Below are 22,121 nucleotides of genomic sequence, written 5' to 3' on the forward strand. Positions count from 1 at the left end.
ACACAACATTTGATTTACCACCGCAAATGTTGCTTTGAATATGGGCATGTCAATAATTTTTTAACCAAATCAAATAAGCATAAAGGACTTAGTCGTAACTAACTTCTATCGGCCTGATACTCTACAGTCTTATTGTGATTGTTATGAAGGTAAATCATTTACTTAATCAATAAAAATCTAATGAGATTATAAATTAAGATTCAATAATGAAAAGAAAATTGAATTTTAATGCTAGAACAATGTACAATTAAATCTGCTTTAAAATAAATACCAGTATTTAACTAGGAGTCAAAGCCTTCTATTATTATTTTAAAAGCTATCAATTAAAATAGTTATAATCGAGTTATTTCAAGAAATATGAATGAATTGATTTAAACACCTGCAACTGAGTTACTTTCCTTCTGTTCACCATTGAACGAAGCTATAGAATAAAAACAATATATGATCAGCTTTTTAAAAACAAAATACTTAAATGTCTGAATATGGTGATGGTGATTGATTTGTTTTTAAATTCATCCTGAGACAATACTGTACATGTGAAATCCTTTTTATTTAATTCTCTTTAGAGATTAAATTCAATTTACATCGTATTTTAACAAAATGGTGTTTAGCTTGAAAAAATATTTCATCAAGTATATGAAAACAATCATCAAATATACATAAGTTTCGCGAAATTAATTCTTATCTAAATATCGGTGTTTCATCAATAATGTGAAACTTTTCACCTTAATTCAATTCTAAATTTTATTTGAAATTTGTTTTGACCTGATACGTGTATATAGTTGGTATTGTTGTATATATATATTGTAATCTTTACTAGTCATGAGAACAAGTAATTTTCGCATTTAAAGATCGCGTTTCAAACGTTCTTCGAAATAAATCCAAGCATTTTCAATTGTACGTATGTTGGAAAAGAACTGCAAATGTTGAAAAGTAGGGTTATAGTTATTTTTAATGTGCAACAATTTAACCTATGCCATCCCGCTTTTTTTTCTTACCTTTTCGTACTTGTTACTAAAGCTTTACGTCGGAAGTGAATTTATTGGGAAGAGCATTGGTACCACGAGCGGACAGGAACCGAAGCTAGCCATAAATATTCCGTAATTTGTTAAAACCGGTGATCTGCGGAAAGCGCGGTTATGAATTGTTAATTTATTCAAATATTCACACCAAAAACGCCAACATCCAACCTTTATCATAAATCATCCTTAATGAGCCTGATATTTGTTTAATTAACAAATATCTCTCGATGTTTTTCCTTTGTTGTTCATCTGATCTGCTTATTAACAATCTAATTTATAAAATCATATTTGGAGTATGATTTAGATTTTTGGTTTTAAAGTTAAATGCTTCTTCAATATCGATTGTTTATTCTTTATACAGAGTGAATGTTTATATTCAGAGACATTAAAGGTAAAAAAAAAAAAACACAACTGCAATTAACTTAACCGCACTCCCTCATATGAATACGAAGTATTTAAAACAGACATAATTACAACAAATGAATAATTGCAATGATTTGTAAGAGTCTTAATGTCCCTGGCTCCGCCATCTTATATGTGACAAAAGTTACGACTTTCAGGAGATATCCGCCCTAAAACTTTTGTCGGTTGAACGCCCGTTAAAAAACATGGACAAACAAGCATGTTGGACAATGGCCGCTAAAGGTCATTTAATTGACAGCTGGGGGACCTATTTGAGGTGTTGCTTGTTGAAAGATTAATAAGGTTATCCCGGTAATATCAAACCAGGTTATTGCAAATTTTATTTCTAAGTTTTTTAAAGAGTTTAATAGTAAGCAAATAGTAATCTGTAGATGCATGTATTCCATGAATTTTATAAATCATTAAAACATAAATTGTTAAAATTACATATCGTTTGTTTTTACAATTTGAAAACTTGCATACATTATTTATCAATGATCTTCGTTTATCTTTTATCAGAAAATGCTGACTTTGTTTACATTCGGGTTGTTCATTTTTGTAATTCATAAAATTATTTCATTTACTCCAAAAAGCATAATTATAAAACTTTTAAAGGTAAGGATGTGGCTTTGATGTTTGAAACTAGAAATTCTTTGTTTCTGTTTAAACCACGTCCATCACTTTTTTCCTGTAGGATACGATCTAGATGTAGGTTTGGTGTACATATAAATTTAATAACAATTCATGACCGCAACGAATCTTCATATAAATGCTTTTGATTTAGACATGTAAGTACAAATGTACTTGAAAATAGGAAAAAGATCTAGGTCATATGTCATATGTCATTCTGTCATACTTGTGAATATTTTGGTCAATGCTTACAACCAGTTAGTTATTCCTAATTACCATTTTCTCTCTCACTATATCGTTTTTTGATATTCAATGATTAACTTTTAAAGAATTATTAATCCAATTAATTAAGATTTGCATATAAGTTCTTAAGATTTAACAAGGTTATTTATGATAATAAAGACTTATTGCAATATCGGAAATAGATAAACGATTAGCATTTGATATAGGTGATTGCTTTGAATTTGGTTTTTAATTTTTGAAGTTTTAAAAACTAAATGACTAAAACAAAAAAAATCGAAAATTAAAACAAAAACGAAAAAATAGAAAACACTTCAGAGATATTTGAATAAAATCTTACCTGTACAGGTACCTTTAGGGAGATAATTTCCACTCCGTCACTGTGCAAATACATTGTACAGTGTTGATATCGGATTAATTTTACTTAAAACGTGTGTTTTCCTAATGAGAAAATTACCGCTGTTTTCATCAATTAAATAAGCATATTAAAATATATAAACCAGAACAAGCAAAACAAAAAATCAGCAGTTTCTTACCTTTTTATTTCCAAACCTGTTCAATGGTACAACATAGTACATAGTACATATATTCAATAAAATATGTGTTTAGGAAGAGTAGATATTATAGAATGTCGAGATGAATTTAGTAACATTAGGCGTTTGTTGACATACGATTTCTAAATAAATCTGGTTCAAGTTTGGATTTTTACAATATAAAAGAACATAACTTTCTAAGATACCATTTTGTAGTCACTCATGTATTTAAGTTCAAGATCTAGTAAATGAAAGGTGCCGACAGGTTTATGAAATTCAAGATATAAATTCTTTTAATGATGCTTCATAACAACATCTTATAATAAGTTTGTTTCATAGGGTGTACCGGGGCTTAAAGTTTTGGTAAACACAATGAAATATCATGTTTTAAACAATCATTTTCTATGAAATATGAAGGATAAAAGTAACAAATCTCGGAGTTTTATCCATTTTTTGACGAATGAAATATATCTAGATTGCCTACAGTGTCTCCAAAAACGGCATTAAACAAGCTCTTGGCCTCCTTTTTCAAATTATGTCAAATTGAATATAGGTACCGGGATTACTTTTCCCGTGATTAAATATAGAATGTCAATAATTATTTTTTTAATTTTCTATATAATTCCTTTAAAGTCGTAAAATACGGAAAAAGATTCACCAAATCAATTACAACGTCATAATGGTTCTAGCACCAAAAAGACACTCTGGAATCATTTACTAGATCTCGACCTTATTTTTATATTTCGGAACCCGTCTTTAATTGTAGCAATTCTAAGTACACAGTATACTCCTTAATTAACTTAAAAACAATATAATGCCATCCTCCAGTTTCAAAAGACAATGAAATGTTTTAGACGATATTCATATAAATTTGAACAAGAACGAAGTCAAAATGCACTTAAAAATCTTTAATTGACACATTTTGAAAGGTTTTCAACAGTTGTCCGATGCATTGTCCCTGTTTGGAAATGTTTAATTAACAATGACCCAGATTTGCTTAACAAAGACCTTTTCGTACTATGTTTTTTTTTATTTGGCCATTTTATGCTTATGATATTTTGTAATTCTCATAATAAAAGGTGAAAAAATTGATTTTAAAAAATACCTTTGATTTTTCGATATTCGTCAGCCAAGGATAAACAAGACATTATTTTTTCTAACAAATCAAAAATGATCCATGTTACTTACAACAGATATCAGTGGTATTTTTTAAATGTATTTTTTAGACTTATTTTCTAAATAAGAATTCGTCCATTTTGAAAAAGTTAATGCCAATAAACATGTGACATTTGAATATGTTAAATGAAGTTGAATCATACTAAAGAACTGCAACTTTCAAGGTATATTTCATTTCAATTACTAAAAATGAGTTAACTTCATGAATCTTCGTGTTCTTACAATTTGAAATTTTAAAAAAAATGACGAGCGTATATATTTCCTAGTTCATTTACATCATATTTCAGCTAAGGTTAGTACTAAATGCCCGGCTTCAGTGTATATACATGTAGATCCTACTTAGCTGAAGAAGAAGAATTTGTAATGAACGTTTCTATAAATCATATTGAGATTTTTGGGATCTTAAGCCTTGTCCGCAGTTTCCTGTCCAAGACCAATGATTATAATGATTTGATTTCCTTCCGCGCGTTAACAAGTATAGCATTATTATAGATCATGTCAAATGGTATCAAAGAATTTTTTGAACGAAGCTCTATGCGGTAGAATTTCTAACCTGATTTGTTTTTACAATGAGGATTTTAATCAAAATTTAGTTTGAGCTGGGTTTACTAACTATAAAACTATAAATCAAAACCAATTAAAGATAAAATCAAATAGGATTTGAAACATTGATTATTTTGTTTTTCATTTCATATTCTATGGAATACAACGGAAAATTGTTGTTTTGAGACAGACAAAACAAGAAAGTTAAAAATATTTCAACAAAAAACTAGTTACAAATCTATATTGGAATCAAAAGTTGTTAAGAGTATTTTATTTCATATTCATGACAATTATAGATAACAATATCTTATGAAACTTGATATTTAGACCGCCAGAATAATAGCAATTTGTAAAGCCTTTTAATGAAATGCAATAAAAAATAGGGGATATTTATATCATCTGTAACTAAATAGCCTCACATTTACACACAGGAACAGGTGGCATTCTTACATATATCTTGGATATTGTGTTTCTAATCTAAATAATATATCATTTTAATCATTAGTGTCATAATAATTCGATTTAATTGTTGAAAGAATTAAATCGCTTTATTAGAGGGGCCATTGTTTCGGTTTTTGGGGGTATTAGCATATCCCAGTAATTACTTCGTATATTACTCAAACCCCATTCCACTTCCTTTTCATTTTCATCGACGGAGTGAAGCAGACGAGAAATCACATTTCCAGTTTGAAATCTGTTTATATTAATTCATTGTTGCTAAAATTTATTATTATTATCATTATACAAGTAATTAGTATTATTATTATTATAGTAATATTCATTTGACACAATAAATACAATACGTATATTGTGTAACGGGATGAGAGAAATAATGACGGACCAGACCGGAATTCGAACCCGGGCCCCCTGAATCTCTAGTCAGGTGCTCTACCAACTGAGCTATCTGGCGCCGGTATTCGAACTGGTCTGACCGTCACATTCCTCCCCCCTTAAATGATCTTCGTCCCCGAAGATCACCCCAGGCTCTTCCCCTGGCAGGAGTTAACCTGTCAGTTCCAGGGGTTGGTCACGGGGTGATCTTCGGGGACGAAACCCGGTCTGGTCCGTCATTATTTCTCCCATCCCGTTACATTTGGTGCCGTGACCAACCCCTGGAACTGACAGGCTAACTCCTGCCAGGGGAAGAGCCTGGGGTGATCTTCGGGAACGAAGATCATTTAAGGGGGGAGGAATGTGACGGTCAGACCGGTTCGAATACCGGCGCCAGATAGCTCAGTTGGTAGAGCACCTGACTAGAGATTCAGGGGGCCCGGGTTCGAATCCCGGTCTGGTCCGTCATTATTTCTCTCATCCCGTTACAATTGTAACAACTCTTTTAAGCTGACTTCATACTTATTACACGAATAAGTCGTAAACAGAACACCGTGCTGGTAAAATTCTGATATCGGCCATTACATATGCAGCAAGTTCAGAATTTACCGATGACGTTGTGCAGCTATATAATGCGTCGCAAAGGACAGATTTCTAATGAACATTGGAATTTTGGTTATAATAATACGAGATATACAGGTCTATTTATATCCTCCTTTTTTGTTGTCGTAAATGTCGCTTTTCTATCGTGAAAAAAATAATTTTTCTGTGGCTGAAATTGGATAATTTAACGAAGCCGAGCATAATTAATTCTATCTGAGATATCTTTATGAAATTCCTTGCATAATGTTTTAATACTGCCATATCAAATATTTTTAATTTTTAAATTCATGTATTTATTATTTCAATTTCATAGGGGGCCGTCTCGAAAGTTTTCAGTTTTTACTAATGGACCCTTTGAGACTTTGTTAAAATGCTCTAAATATTCACATTTTAAAAAACATTTTTTTGATATTTGCAATAGGGATTCACTTTCCTTAAGGATATGCAAATTATTGTAAAAAGTAACCATGTACTTAAATTTAAAAAAATATAGACCATCTTGCTCGAACAAGAGTTATATCCAAAGTTATTTCATTTTTAATGGCCCTTCCCCCTTAATTTAGCACCTTGTTGTAAATATTGTCGTAGAAGAATTATTTAATCATGAATTGCTATTTAGGCTGTTTATATATTTTATAAAAACTGTAAACAAATCTAAATTGAAAACGAGTTCAAGCGAGTCACACTTTTGTAAAGCTGTATACATTCCAGAAAACATTGATGACGTGAAGTCCACTCTAGTGTTAGCATAGAACACAATTATTTAACACTTGGGCGTTATTTTGAAGAAAAAAAATACGATACAAATTAAAGTTATATATTTGCACCATCAACTGCGTGATTATAAAATGCTGCGCAAAGCAGTGCGCATTTGAATTATGCTTGGCTTCGTTAAATATTTGACTTTGTTAACTAATCAAGAAAATGAAATCTTTTGGGGGACAGTTTAGATATGAAGATAAATTAAAATTGATAATTTTCATTTTTTGCGACAAACTGTTTATTGCTATCTAATAAATCTAGGTTAAAAAACATTCATAAACTACGGGTTCATAGCAACAGATGGTTGAAAGGGAGACTATACATGTATATACATGTATATACTACTAAGCAGCATTAAAGGGACTTAGACACGATTTGAGATCAAAAAATTTATTTTTATTTTTTATGTATAAAATGATTAACTGGAGCATTTTAAATGATTGACTAAAATATTGAATGTTAAAGTCAAGTTACAAGCGAGATACAGAGGTAAGAATTGGTTGTTATGTAAACAAAGCTCGAGTCTTAAAATTGTTTACAAAAAATGTAATGTAGAGAATTACCATTTCTTAGATAAAATGACATGTAAAAACAACTTAATAAACTAACTCAATATCTTATTAAATACTATTATCAACAAAAGAAAGTTACATTTGATTGAAACTTACACCAATACAACACATATGTATAAATGACAGTATTCGAGCTTTGTTTACAAAACAAAGAACTATGAACTCTGTATCTTGCTTATAACTTGATATTTGACTTTCAAATTTTGACATAGCATTAAAAACTTCTATATTTATTAGTGTAAACATTGAAAATGGAAAAATAAAATTTGAACATTTTAAGTCAAATCGTGTCCAAGTCCCTTTAAAGATAGGATAAGACATTGAGTGCCCACCAAAAACCCATTCAATCGCCATTTTAATTGAAATACATTTGTACCGCTATTTCAAATTCATTTTGAACAACAAGTTCTATTTCGGGGGAATGAATTTCATTTCGTGGCGATTAATTGATAAAAGAGATAACTCAAGCATACGTCCTAGTGCAACCAACATAGCATCTTTTTTATCGTCCTGCAATAGATGAATATTATGTATAACATTTGAAATAATTAACAACGCATATGCATTAAGTTATGGTCATTGAAAAGTTATGCGCTATGAATGATCGCGGCATGACGGGTTGAGAGAGAAAGACAACTGTAGGTTTATAAGGACGTCACGAGGACACGATAATTACGTGTTTTGTTTACTGCTTACTATTAAAAAAACAAATATATTTAAATAATGAGGAAAATTTTTTTAATGAGATAAAATAAAAATAAATAATCAAGACTTTTCTGCGCAATAACAATACCGAATTAGTATAACTTAGAGGCATTAACGTGGTACTCGCATTATATGGATTCAAATAAATGAACACTAAGGTTAAGCTTTTCTTTTTGAAATTATCGGTTTTTTAAATAATAATGATAATATTTTACCTAAATTGCAACGATCCATGTTATATCTTTATTGTAATGAGATATAATTATACTTTCATTTGTATTTAATTGACCCACTGGCTGAATTTCAAGACGGTCTAATGGTGATGATATTTTTAAGGCACAATCGAGGGCGGAATTAAATACACGTACTAAAATGCATGCAATAGAATGTACGCATGATACACTACACGCTTAACTTGCATTTTAGATTATCATCTCTCATTTTTAAAAAAAAATTCGTTTAAATCAAAAAAAAGGATAGGAGAAGTGTTGTTTGACATTGACAGTTAACTTAGGATGTACGCAGGGCCGACTGTCTGAGTGTTTTTTTGTTTTGGTGTTTCTGGTGATTCTTCTCTCTGATGTTCCATTCTATTTACAGACTTGCATCTTCTATAAGATTCTGGATCAGTATCATCAAGGTCGGGCGCATCACGGAGTCTTGCCGACACACGACTGTAAACAAAATGTCAGACATGACATCGTAATAGGAAAGGTGGTGTGACATCTGAGATGTTAATGTTAATATTTTCTCGCGGTTGTCCGTTTAACTGTTAATTCTTATAATTTAGACAAATTTCCATCTAATAACATTTAATAGTTTGACGCCATGCATATGCATCGACGTCATTGAAAGGCTATTGTTGCTTCGTGATTCATTTTTTGGGAGGCTTCGGTTTAATTAACAGACCACAGTTTCATCGTAACCTTGAAACCATCTAATATCTTGCAACTTGTCTCTCACTTGACCTTCAAATGGATTCAATACCTAATAGCTACGTCATCATCACCCATAATGCTTGCAGAGAAATTGGAAAATTAAATTTAGTCGTTTCAACATTTCACATTTCTGACATTTGGCGTGTCTTTATTTTTTATTTTTTTATCCATTTTTTGCAATTGGTCCTGTAAAAGTGCAACATCGTGAGGTCTACGAATGAAACATTATACATGTATGTAAGAAGAATTCATATCACTATTTTAATACCAAAATTCAATGTCTTTCCAATAAATCAACTATCTTAGCGGACTTCCAACATTTCTTTGAATAGATATTAATAAAGAAACTTTTAAAAATACAGGTTTCAAGCTGTTTGGGGTTTGTTCAAAACAATATCTGAATATAAATTATTAATACCCTTATCCCAACAGCGACTGCCCCCCCCCCCCCCCCAATCGAACTAACATCGCAGGAATTTTGTTGCGATTGTATGTTGAATCATATGATTATCTGAATTATCATCAATCAACAGTTTTGAATATTTTGCAATTTGGTTTTATATTGCTACTGGGTGTTTGCCAAGGTGTCCTTTTAGCCCCTGTCTAGGGTGGGTTTTTTCAATGAACTTCCTACATACATGTAATTAGATAGACACTTGTTTTATGTGCAGTTCAGACCATCGTGCTCACCTGGCACTTGCCATTCATGCATTCATATGTACCTAATTAAATTATTAGTAAATTCCATTGGTAAATGAAAATCCCTATGGTTAGATACTTTTTTCTTTTTTTATTTAGTTAGATGTATACAAACGTACATTCCGTATTATGAGAACTGCATGTACTTTATTTCATTACAATAATTTTCCTGCTTTCTTATACGAAGTCAACCCTATAACACTTTTAATCATCAACAATGGAGAGGACAGAAACCAAGAAACAAGGCATTTTGTTGAACAAAATCAAAAATGTCGTACCGCAAAAACAATTAAAATTACGAAAATTAGATTTTACGTGAAGAGGGTCTTTCCTACCACATTACCGCTTATGCATATCTCCAATTTAATTTTTAATAGCTTTGCTCTCTCATGTACTGGTTAAGTGGGTTGAGAATTAAAGTATTCCTGAAGTGAGAAAAGTTCCCTGAGTTGGCTCGCGACCCGTTACCGTAAACGTATGCGAAAACGTGTTTCCGAAGATGACATTTAAAACATGTAGTTGCATTTCTGATAAGCCAAAGTCTCAGAAGAGAAATCTAGGTAATTTGTGATAAACTATTCACACTTCATTATTGCAGTATTGAACATGGATCAAGTTATGTAAGTGACTAGCTGCACTTCAGAAATTCAGCAAAAACAAGCTTTATATGCCTTTAAATTCAATGGGATTGTTGGTTATTTTTCTCGAATCAAGTTATACTCTTGTACACATATAAAAATAATTCAATTCCTTTTATGAATCGTAAAAATGGATAGCAAAATCTTGAATCCTATTACAAAAGTATTGTTATTTGTGAATCCTGATTTTTACTGGAGAGGATGATTTTCAATGATAGATATCTTACGTAACAGATGAGATACAAAAAATAAGATAAAGACGTGCAATTAATAATTATTTAAAAAAAAAAACCTTTGATTATCACCCTCTGATAAACAATTAAATTACAGTACGTAATTCTTCAGCAATTAATGATATTCTGAGCTGTATCAATGGTCATTATGATTGTTATGCAATCTCGCCCTTGGATTACTTTGCCTTAACGACCTCACTATATACGTCCACACAGACACAGAGGATGCTCAGCGTCAGCAGTGGTTACAGTAATAAGTATGTTATTAATTGGCGACGATTTAAAAGTGTGCGTCAATAAATCAGCCACTAACACGAACGCCAGGGCCAAAAAGCTTTATCGAAATGTTAAACGAACCTTTAAACCTTTTAACAGAACAAATCGACCGGTATCCTTTAACTGTTCATTGACAGAAAATGTCCCTCTACGCTGGTCATAATAACTGCTATTAGCAAGATATATATCTTTCTAACTAGGTTGTTTAATTGACATATAGACCCCAACTTGATTTCGACGATTCCGTTTTTGTCCGACCGGAAATCATCCCGGAACGAATAGTCATGTGATGAAACCAATTGCGCGAATCTGGGACGCCATTAAATAATTGTTTCGACTCAACAAGGGCAGTCTCAGAGAAATGTTTGACATCAAATGGCAGATAACAGTGGACCTTTAATTAAGTGATCATGTAGTCTCCTCAGCCATTGTTATTTACAACTGTTTTACAAATAAATGCTTTTAGATTCCTTCATTGTGCCTCCTAGTGTTCAATGTGATTTACTTGTGAGGAATCAACTCTAATTCCTCTGCAAACTGCTTTTAGAAAGCAGGAAATGTGTATAAAAAAGTTGTAATGTGTTCATTTCCATAAATACTTATTTTCATAATCCTTAAAATGTACTCTGTATATGCGGTTGATAGCTGTTTGGTATAAGATAACAATGCCTCCTGAAAATGTTTTTTTCCTGCAATGTAGTCTACATCGTCATCATCAATCTGAAATTTGAAATTGAATTTGAAAAAGTATCTGAATGTATTTCTGAATGTATTTCTAAATGTAACCGCATCCATAAAAGTCTCTTCATAACTATAGTGCAATATTTTACAGCATCCAAATTAAAGTCTTTAAAACGTTTGCGCTTTAGCCAGTAGCGTGACTGCTAGGACTCGAGAAGCACACTGTACCACATCACAAGTCGCTGTATTGGTAAGGGGAAAGGGCAACGAGTGCAGTTCAGATTATCATGTTCAAAATTTAACAAGTTAGCAAATTATCGAGTGTATGATTTCTTTTTTGATTTATGCTTTTCAGGCGCCAAGATAGGATCAAAAGAATTTGTTAAGTAATGAGAATTACATCAGCACAATCCAGAGTAATAGTGGGTTTAAACAAGTTAAGAGAATAAATAAGGGCGAAGAGTTCAATGAGAAAGTTTTTTTTTCTTTTTCACCATAAGTTGCAGATTTCAAGTCACAATACCGCTCGTAATTAGCGAAGAAAGAGAGGGTCCGATATACTTTTAGTTGTTTAGTAGAGAATGGAATGGATATTCAAATAAACTTGAGTTGAACTTTTAAAGCTATTTTTTTTTTCAAGAATGACAAATAAGGTAATTTGTCCCATTTTGTTGAAATTTTGAAAAAAGGTTTACCATCAGTAACCTTAGAAATACTTTTTTGTATTAGTCTATAAATAGCAGTAAAGGAATGATGATATGATAACAGTTTGATGAAACGTTTATAAAACTAACCGAGATTCCACATGCTAACTTTGATCACATCGGGTTTTTTTTTACTTTTTCAATTGCTCGATATTCTATATTACAAAGAATAAATTATCCAATTACGACTTGCTTTATTAATCATTCTTCTGATTGCCCATCAATAAACATTAACAACTTGTGAAATGTCACCGTCGTAATGGAATTATATCTCTTTCAATTGTTCACTAAAGATCATTTTATGGCCTCAAAAAAGAAAGAAAATTTAATAAATCAACAGCCATTGTCGTCCGTATCATTCTGCTAAATAGTTTCGGAAACTTCACCTTCATCTGAGTATGCACTGCAAACAGCTTTGGTACCATTGCTCTCTCATTACAGCTCACTGGAATGCGTTCCCACTAAGACCAACCTTTCAGATCAAATGCTCAATCAGAGGTTTATTGGTCTCTAATTTGAAAGTTTATTTTTCATTAATTTGACCCTTGTTGTGAAGTCCGGATATCTTGATTCCACGGAGAATGCGTTAAATTCTGTAAAAACAGGCACTTCCGGTTAGTGGTTGGCCGACCTGAGTGCATTTTGACGTAGTAAACCATTAACTCGGAGATTTGTGGACAATATTGATTTCATTTAAACCAACACATTTAAAACATTCAAACAAACCCACCGAGTTTGTTTATTTACATGTGTAGATAAGCTCTTCAGTATAATTCATTGTTTAATGTTAATATCCTTTTCTTAGATACGGTTAGTGACAACAATTGTTGCAAAATTTGGTTTGTAAAGTATTACATTTAGTACAATCAGTAAAAAAAAACCTGTACTCTATTTTTAAAATACTTTTCAGACCTTGTTTTAAATTATGTTGGTTTCTAGAAGAGTTAAAAAATGTAATTGAGTTTACAAAATTTATAAAATAAAAAGTAGACATAAGAAACAGCAAAGCGCTTTGCAGCAATCAATTATTTTATAAATTTGAAAGAAGTGAAATATGGAGTTAGTTTGGGATTTACTAAGAGTAATAATCAAGAGTAATAAACCGTTGCCGTTTGAGTTGGGGACGAATTCAGTGGGATCAATATTATGTCTATATAAATCTGTAATCCAAGATGTTACCTGATGCTATTTTATTAATAACAATTTATCAGAATTACCAGCCCACAATTGCCAAAGACTCCATTTCTACACAAAGTCTGCATGCTGCGAACAAAAGTGATTGAAGGATATCCACAGCTTAACAGCCTATAAAAGTTGAAAGGAAAACGAAAACGTCTTTATAATCCGGAGTCAGAATGATTTCGGCCAATAGTGATAATTGTTCCAGCCATGTGTCACCCCTCTACTCATGCTCTTGTCGTGTTTACAGAGCTTTATCAATAGCTTTTGGTATTAGTTATATGTTTAACAAATGTCTCACACACAGACACACAACATAAGCCTTATTTGTGTGCAGATACACTGACTTTATGGATATAAATTGATATCCTAGGCTTTATTAATGGCGGTCGTATCCGCAACATCTTTCACTTCATTCAAAACGCATTTGATTTTGGATGAGTCATCTTAATACAGTGTATTATATATGATTTTTCTTTTATTTTCCAAAACTATTCTAATCGTCTGATATCTCACTGGTAAATCTGACACTCTATATATTATTGTCATGGTTAAATAAACATCTAAATCTAAAACAATACATGTATATAAGAATGCATTACCCTCCTTTTAGATCTTTTTCTTTTCTAAATTGTTAACCATTGCTTGATAAAGATGCCTTTATCAAGGAGGTATTTTTGCACTGTCTGAGATGCATTTTCGTTAAAATCGATTTATATCAAATGATAGACCATTGCTTAGATAGTATATAAAAACTTTTGATTTTTTATACCCACTTGACAATTGAGATATCCACCATTCAAAAATGATATCTGATAAAAAAAAAATACCGTAGGAGAAATAATTTTCCTACAGGATATTTTGAAAATCCTGTAGGAATTTCTAAACATCTACAGGAATTATATTTCCCATAGGAATTTATTTCAGACATGAAGTTTTCCTGTATAAAATTAAGATTTCCTATTTGATATGAAATCCTATGGACATTTTGTTGCACACCTATTGGAAATTAAATTCCCATGGGTAATAGTTTTTTTCGGTAGGACATTTTGAAAATTCTATTACAGGGAGATTCCTTTTGGAAAAATATTTGTCCTCTGGATAATCTTTGAAAGGTAAATATCACACCTGTCACGCGAGATACATCAATTACAAAAGTGGTTATACATTTATATTCCCTAGGCAATGGTCTTTTATTTGGTACATTTGGGTTTTTACGAAACTGCATCTTAGACGGGTGCAATGATGCTTTTTGAAGAAAAAAAATGCAAAATTTAATAGTATCAACAGTATTCTTTATTTGTGTATAAATAAACAGTAAACCAGAAAAAAGTGAATAAAATTAATTTTAAAAAAAATATGAAAACAAACATTTTTGAACATTTTAATGGGGATTTATCTTGTCCTTGTTGCATACGCGGTTATGGATAAAACTAATAAACGTCAACTGCTTCTCGGTGCCCATACAAAACGTAGCGCAAAAACTGCAAAGTAATGAATGTAAATATTCATACATAAACTAAATACTTATGTTAAAAGTTGTTCCAAGTGACTTTCTTTGGGACTTAATAAAAAATTCCTAGTAATTAGTTGTAATTCAAAAATTTAAAGATTGAAAAGCGAGTTGAGTTACACTGAGTTTTAAAAGATCAATTCTATTTGGTGGTTATTTTATGTATGCGACTTGTGAGATATTGGCTAGTTAGAGAATAGAGACCACTGCAACCAAAAACATTGTACCTACTGTCTTTGTCTGTGATAACACTTCGAAACGATTTTGAAATGTATAGGTCAATAACTTCATCAATGACTATTTTGATACTACATCATACAATTGCTGATAAATATATAAGTATACATGTAAGTAATTAAATTAGGGATCGTTTTTTGGGTATGACATGTGTGAGATCATCAAATAGTCTGGCGTGGTCAAATCTACCATAATGCCCTTCGGGCTTTTTGGATTTGATCACTCCCGACTGTGTTTGACCACCTAATAATATTGAATGAATGGCTTCTTATTCCTTAATAAAAGTCAGTCACAACCTTGAATATTGAACACAATAGTGTACCCAAAATGAGAATAAAATGAAGGCCATGGGAAGTTAAAGTTCACGATATAGTGTGCTTGTAAATTAAACCCATTGTTTTCTTTACATATAGTTAAATAAGTACACATTTAATTTTTGATTTGAAACTCATTATATCAAACGTATTTGTTAACAAGGTACAATATAGTCGTGCATAGTTCACTTCTTTCGTCCCGTGTTTCAAAATGGTGAAGGGTAAGATGGGGACGACCCTCCCATTTTTTACCCATTGCACCACTAGACCCTTAATACTGGGTACTTAGCGGAGATTTATGGGTCTGGGAAACGATTAGGGCGACACCAGCTAACGCAAGTGCTAGTTTAAAGCATATAACTGTAGAAAAACTAAGTGTAACTGTCGTAAAATTTGCCCGTGCCATGGTCATTATCCTTAATTTTCAGTAGACCGTGTTAATAGCTGGCTATTGGATCAGACAAAGTCGAATCATAAAGTCTTGAAATAAATATGGTAATTCTTATCAAACACTGGTACAGGCACAAAGAACATCCCTTCCCACTAGAAATGCACACAGTTCTTTATACTTATTTCTTTTTGTATGTAACAATTTTCCTTGTTTTTATCTATATATGAATTGAAAGACAATGAATTGTTGAAGTAGAAATCTCAAAAATGTGGAAACGTTTGTTTTTTTCTCCATGCTCACATTTTTCAAATGCCCTATATCCTCTATCTCTTCTTATTTGCAACACAGAACATCTGCACAGTTGATTTAAGAGTTCATTTACAAGATATTATTTACAAGATGCAAAAGATTTTACATTATGAGTAATTCTAAAGCAGGAAATCAGTTCAGGTCAAATTTATAAATTCAGAACCATGCGCAAAACGTTACTGTGTTTTAACGCCAGTTTCTTCCCAAGTGCAAACCATTTTGTAAAAGCTTTTCCCCATAATTTTCAGGGATGATGCCATAAATCACCTCTAAATACCCCTAAATAATCGTCGAGCCCAAATACCCTGTGCATTTTGTACACTGGTTGACAAATGTCTTATTTGTGATTGTCCGAACGTTCATCCGCGAGAACAAAACCGCATCACGACGAAGGTTATCATTACGAGATGACAAATAGCTTCAGAATCGTAAACACGCATATTAAAAGTCCGCCCATTTGTAATTACGGCGACTTGATATATTAATTAAATGCTATTAAGCCATATTGTCGGAAAATGAATGGTAAACTACCATTTAAGGGGTAGCCCGATATCCCAAGCCTTGCTAACAAGATGTTTGGCGTCAAGGAATGTAGGGTAGAAAATATTTAGTTCAAATTTGCATTTATCCCTCGATGAAACGCACGGTACTAACAGTTTGTTTTGACTTTGATTTACGGTGATAGACTTACACGGAATGAGAGAGATATAACCCAACAACCCGACACTTTTTGGCTGTTCTTTGACTATTGCAAAATGAATTTTTGAATGTTTTATTTTTTTTTAGAAAAATCTGTAGCATATATTTTGTTCTTTTATTATCGCCATGTTCTGCTAGAAAACACAACAATACCAGGATAACCAGTTATCCAGATCCCAAACAACATCGACATTTCAACTTCCGTTTTTTATATTTTCATGAAAATATTTCATTCGAAATTGTACTGCAGGCAGTTTGTTATGAATCCATCATAGATGTAAGACACGTTTTAAAATAAAAAGAAAAAAAAAGATTTTTAAAATCAGTTTTCGTGTCGATGTCGTACTTTATAATTAATGTATGTAAGACAACTTTAATTTGCACTCTCAAGATTTTTTAAAGATGACCTTAAAATTCTGAAACTTACGCGTATACGATAAAAAAAAATCCTTGAGCTCAGAAAACTAGGAAAATGGCAAGTCAAATTACAATTTCTGGTAAAATCTAGAAGCTGTACAGGTACACTATTTACCATACCCTCACAGACAAAATGATATATTCTGACAGATATAATAAAGATAATTTAGTAAGCTTAAAATCAATTGCGCATGTGTACATCACAGCTTTGTAGAAAACATTTTTAGAAATGCGTATTTTGTTCTAGTTATTGCAATGTTCAGCTATTGTTTCTATTTGATAAATGCATGTCACGGCCAATGAGGGAAGTGTTTTATTATTTATATTTTAATTTCTCTAAATGTGTGCATATTGTATGGACTTGTGCATTCAGCAACGTCAAAAAATAGCGTGATCATAACTACGTTATAACCATCGGTGTACATCCGACACGTTAAAAAAGTTATATAGTTCATCTACATACCGGGTATGTAAAACACTCAAATAAAGGCCAAAAAGATTTTCTCTCGCTTTCATTTATAATTATGCATATTTAACGGGGCCAAATATAAATATATTTTTTATGTTTGGTTTATTGCATTACCTTAATTAGGTTTATTGCATAGATTTTACAAATATACAGATCATTTCAAGAAACATTTTAAGGGTGGGTGGAGGTAGTCATCTGCAAAGTTATTTTTGGCATTTGGACGACCCATTTTCAACGCTTATTTACCTTGTTACTTGGGTTTTTGTGTGTGTGTTTGATCCTGATTAATATCTGTCACCTAGCTCCGGAGACTGACGGAGTAATGCTATTTCATGAACCATTAAACTTTTAATTGGTAGTCATATAAGTTTATTTAGATGTTTACATACATATACGTCTAAGACAAAAGAAATTAACATGTGTTAAAATAAATTAAGACACTTCATAACACTGACAGTGAATATCTCCGGAGTGAGGATTTTTTTTCATATATTACTCCTCGTGTACATTTATTTTCCCACTTAATTATCTTAATTTGTTTATTGCGATGTTCATCAGCTTTAACATCACGACACACGTTTCTTTATAAACACAGGTAGCGTATGTGGTAACCAGGCACGGAGTTACATGTACAATGAATGGATACCGCTTTCTTGTCACATTATACGATACGGTATTCTCGTTAACGAATACATTTTTTCTTTGCTCTTCTTAAATACACTATTAAATAGGGCTTTTGTGCGGGAGTTGGGGGAGACATTGCCCCAAAAATGTTGTTTAAGAAAACAGCAACACAAAAACCAATAACTCTGCGAAACGTTAATTTTTTAAATATCTGCGTATGTCAGTGACATGAGGGAGGAGATGGGGTTGGGGCGATGGAGGTGGGGGGGGGGGGGGGTCCAATCCTATTGTTTGAATTTAACTAACTTTCAGCATCATTTTTAATGCTGTCTCAAAAAGTTGGGAATAGCAGTCGGCTTGAGTATTTGTATTTGTATTCGCATATAAACATAAGATAAGGTCGATCGGAGAACAAGTGAAATATCTCTATTTAATTAACGGACACCAATATATTATATCTCTACTACTGCTTCTCATTTCAAACTCCAGGATTCTAAACCTAGTACATTGAAATGATCATGGCTTGATTTGTGAATATACATGTAGTGTATTAAATACGAGGGGAAAAAAGAGATGTTAAGAACTGCGGGGGCGAGGGAAAGGGGGGGGGGGGTTAAAAAGCATTAGCATAAAAGAGGTGCATGTAATACAGAAACTGGAGAAGAATAAGCCGCTGTTTGTTTTGACTTCAACTGAATGTTTACATTGAATATTCTGTTTTAATCAATACAGGACAATACTCTACTTTGGGATAGACCAAACAAAATCAATTATTCCGACTTTTTTTGTTTGTTATATATGATGGTAACACAGTGTATATATCTTTATTAGTAAAAAGAAATACATGTATACCGGTATTAGAAGTCTGCATCCACTTATTGATAATATGGACCGTAAATACATATAGTATTTAGATCTATAACTTAACATGACTTATTGTCAAAATATATGTTAATTCTCTATCATTGGTAAATATGCATTCTGTTATGTCATAATGTGATATCGTTTTTGCATATGTAATTAAGTTCACAAAAATGATAGTGTTGTCTGTTTGGAACTGAGAGGGGTGTTCGTACTTATTTTCACTTTTTGAAGGGATAATTTTGTGTGATTATTTTCGTTTTTTAAAACTATATTTACTTTTCTGTTATGTTATTATTTTTTAAAGCTTATTGTTAAAATTCGTGTTGATTAATATTCTTTGCTTTCTTGTGTCTTTGTTTTATTTTTGATTTTGATAGTCTTGGTTTTTTTTTGGGTTTTTTTGTTTTTTGTTGTTTTTTTTTTTTGGGGGGGGGGGGGGCATTTTATTGTGAAGGGAGGGGTTAAGTTTTTTTGTTTTGTCGGTTTGTTTTTTTTTTGTTTTTTGGTTTGGTTTTTTTTTTCTTTCTTTTTTTTTTTTTTTGGAAAGTATTTTATTTTTCATTTAGTATTAATTTTTACACAGCCTTCACTTCAGTAAATAAATTGGAAACTGTCTTTAAAAAATTCGACTGAGCAGACTGAATTCTTAACACGTCCACAGGAAGGCACTGTTTCGTCACAAATTAGCAACGTTTGTGAAATCTTATTTGACACTAATTTCTACAGAATAAAACGATTTTTTCCTTGTCTTTTCTTGGCTGGAAACTGTGAATTGTGACAAGTACTAAATATACCACCACATGATTAATTGTAATAACTTCGTTTCCCTATACTTTACATGGTCTTCATTCAAAAAACATCCCCTCTGTCTTAACAGAGAAAGCATTCATTGTACATGTATATCCATAAAGGGAACATATATCCAATTCTCTCTTTGTATTCAAAATCTAAAAATTAATTAATACATAAGAAAAATAATGAAAGGAATTTTGAGAGAGAGGTAAAGGTAGATCCTATATCCAAGTAGAGTATATTTAGATTCTGACAAGTCAATGAATTAAAGAAAAAAATCTATCATTTTATGTGTGTTTTTTATTTGTTCCGATATATTTTTTATTTCAATATCAATATCGTATGATTTCTTTTTGATTACAAAACCATAAAATTATCTTTTTCCTGCGATACATTTTTGATTTTTTTTTGGGGGGGAGGGGGGGGGGGGGTTGGTTGTCAGTACTAAAGGTCATTTGAATTTTGAGCTACATGTGTGATGAAACTTGAATGATTGAAAGTAACGTATGCCTAACAATAAGAATGGGGAAAAAAAAACAACAACATCAAAATAAAATTTAATTAAGAATCTGATGTTAGAAAAGGTTTCAAAGATATATTTGGAAGACAAAACGCAAAAAAATGTCAGTCTCATAGACATGGAAACTTCTGTTCCTGCGAAACTTTTTATTCTATGCCTAAGATATCGAACACAAATAAGCTACATGTATTTGCAGTTGTACAAAAAATACACATATGGGTTTCTTTCTTTTTTCAAACTTTTAGAGTAGAAGATGAAAAATTTTGAACATCATAAACTAAGAAAAATTCTAAGAAGTAACTTCATCTTAAATATATCAGTGTAGCAAAAATGACACGCTTAAGAAAACAATTCCTCTAACCAAAAAAAAAAGAAAAAAAAAAAAAAAAGCAAAAAACACCAAATTATAACATTCATTTTTTTTTATAGAATGTGCACTCTCTTAACTTGTTTCCATGTGTTTATTTTTTCACTCTGTTCACAGTTTTCTATTGTACAGTAAACTAAAATCTAGGTTGTATTACTAAACATATATCTGATAAAAATAGATCCTTTGTAACAGTTTCTGTATGTTGATACACATATTATGTATCTCTGTTAGAAAGCTATTTTGTTACTACATTGTTTGTACATGTATGCTGATCTATATCGCTGTTATAGTGGCAATATATCTGAAGTTAATCGCACTGTAAAATGTATTGCTCATACATATTTTTTTTTACAATTGGATTATGTGATGGAGCTACTACAAACTGCAGACCTGAGCCTAGACTAATGGTTTTCACAGACTTCGCTCAGTGTGATTCCATATTGACGGGTGATGGAAATGTCCGTATGTCCCCATAAATGCCGTTTCATCCCATTCTGTTAAGTTAAATAGCGTAAAAATAAACTGATCCCTCTTGATGTGAATCTACTTCCTAAAACAAAGGAAATTTTAACCCCCCGAAAATTTTCGACAAAATATTTTATATAAAATTATAGAAACAAAAAAAAAAATGAAATATTTTGTGAGAAGGTCCATTTCGTGTTAGTTATGGTTTACTAAGTGTTGAAATTCTGCATTGTGTATATCAACTGATCAAATGTCTACACATTAAAAACCTAGCTGCCAACGGCGAAGATATTAGGAAAGGAAATTGGATCCATATTTGCAATTTTATGCAGGTGTTGTTTCCTTTGATGATTGGATGTTGTTGTTAGTTTTTTTTTTTTATCAAGGTAAAGCTTTTTATATGACATAGTTTAAAAAATCAGCACAGCTGAGAGAGAGAGAGAGAGAGAGAGAGAGAGAGAGAGAGAGAGAGAGAGAGAGAGAGAGAGAGAGAGAGAGAGAGAGAGAGAGAGAGAGAGAGAGAGAGAAAATTAATATCAAGCTTATTACATATACCTGTTTACTTCTAGTATAACATGTTAAAAATTAATTGAAAAATGCAAATCTTGAACATCCATCTGATTAGTTTTCAAAAAAGGTTACCTATGTTGAGAAAGTTGACAACAACAAATTCGCTTGTAATAAACTTTTGAAATCGGGCAGTAAAGAAGAATTATTTTATAGCTTTAATTTCATTATATCTAAAAAATTTAAAAAGTTGATCTTGCGAC

The sequence above is a fragment of the Magallana gigas genome, chromosome 8 (genome assembly GCF_963853765.1).
Source record: "Magallana gigas chromosome 8, xbMagGiga1.1, whole genome shotgun sequence".
Classification (NCBI taxonomy): Eukaryota; Metazoa; Mollusca; class Bivalvia; order Ostreida; family Ostreidae; genus Magallana; species Magallana gigas.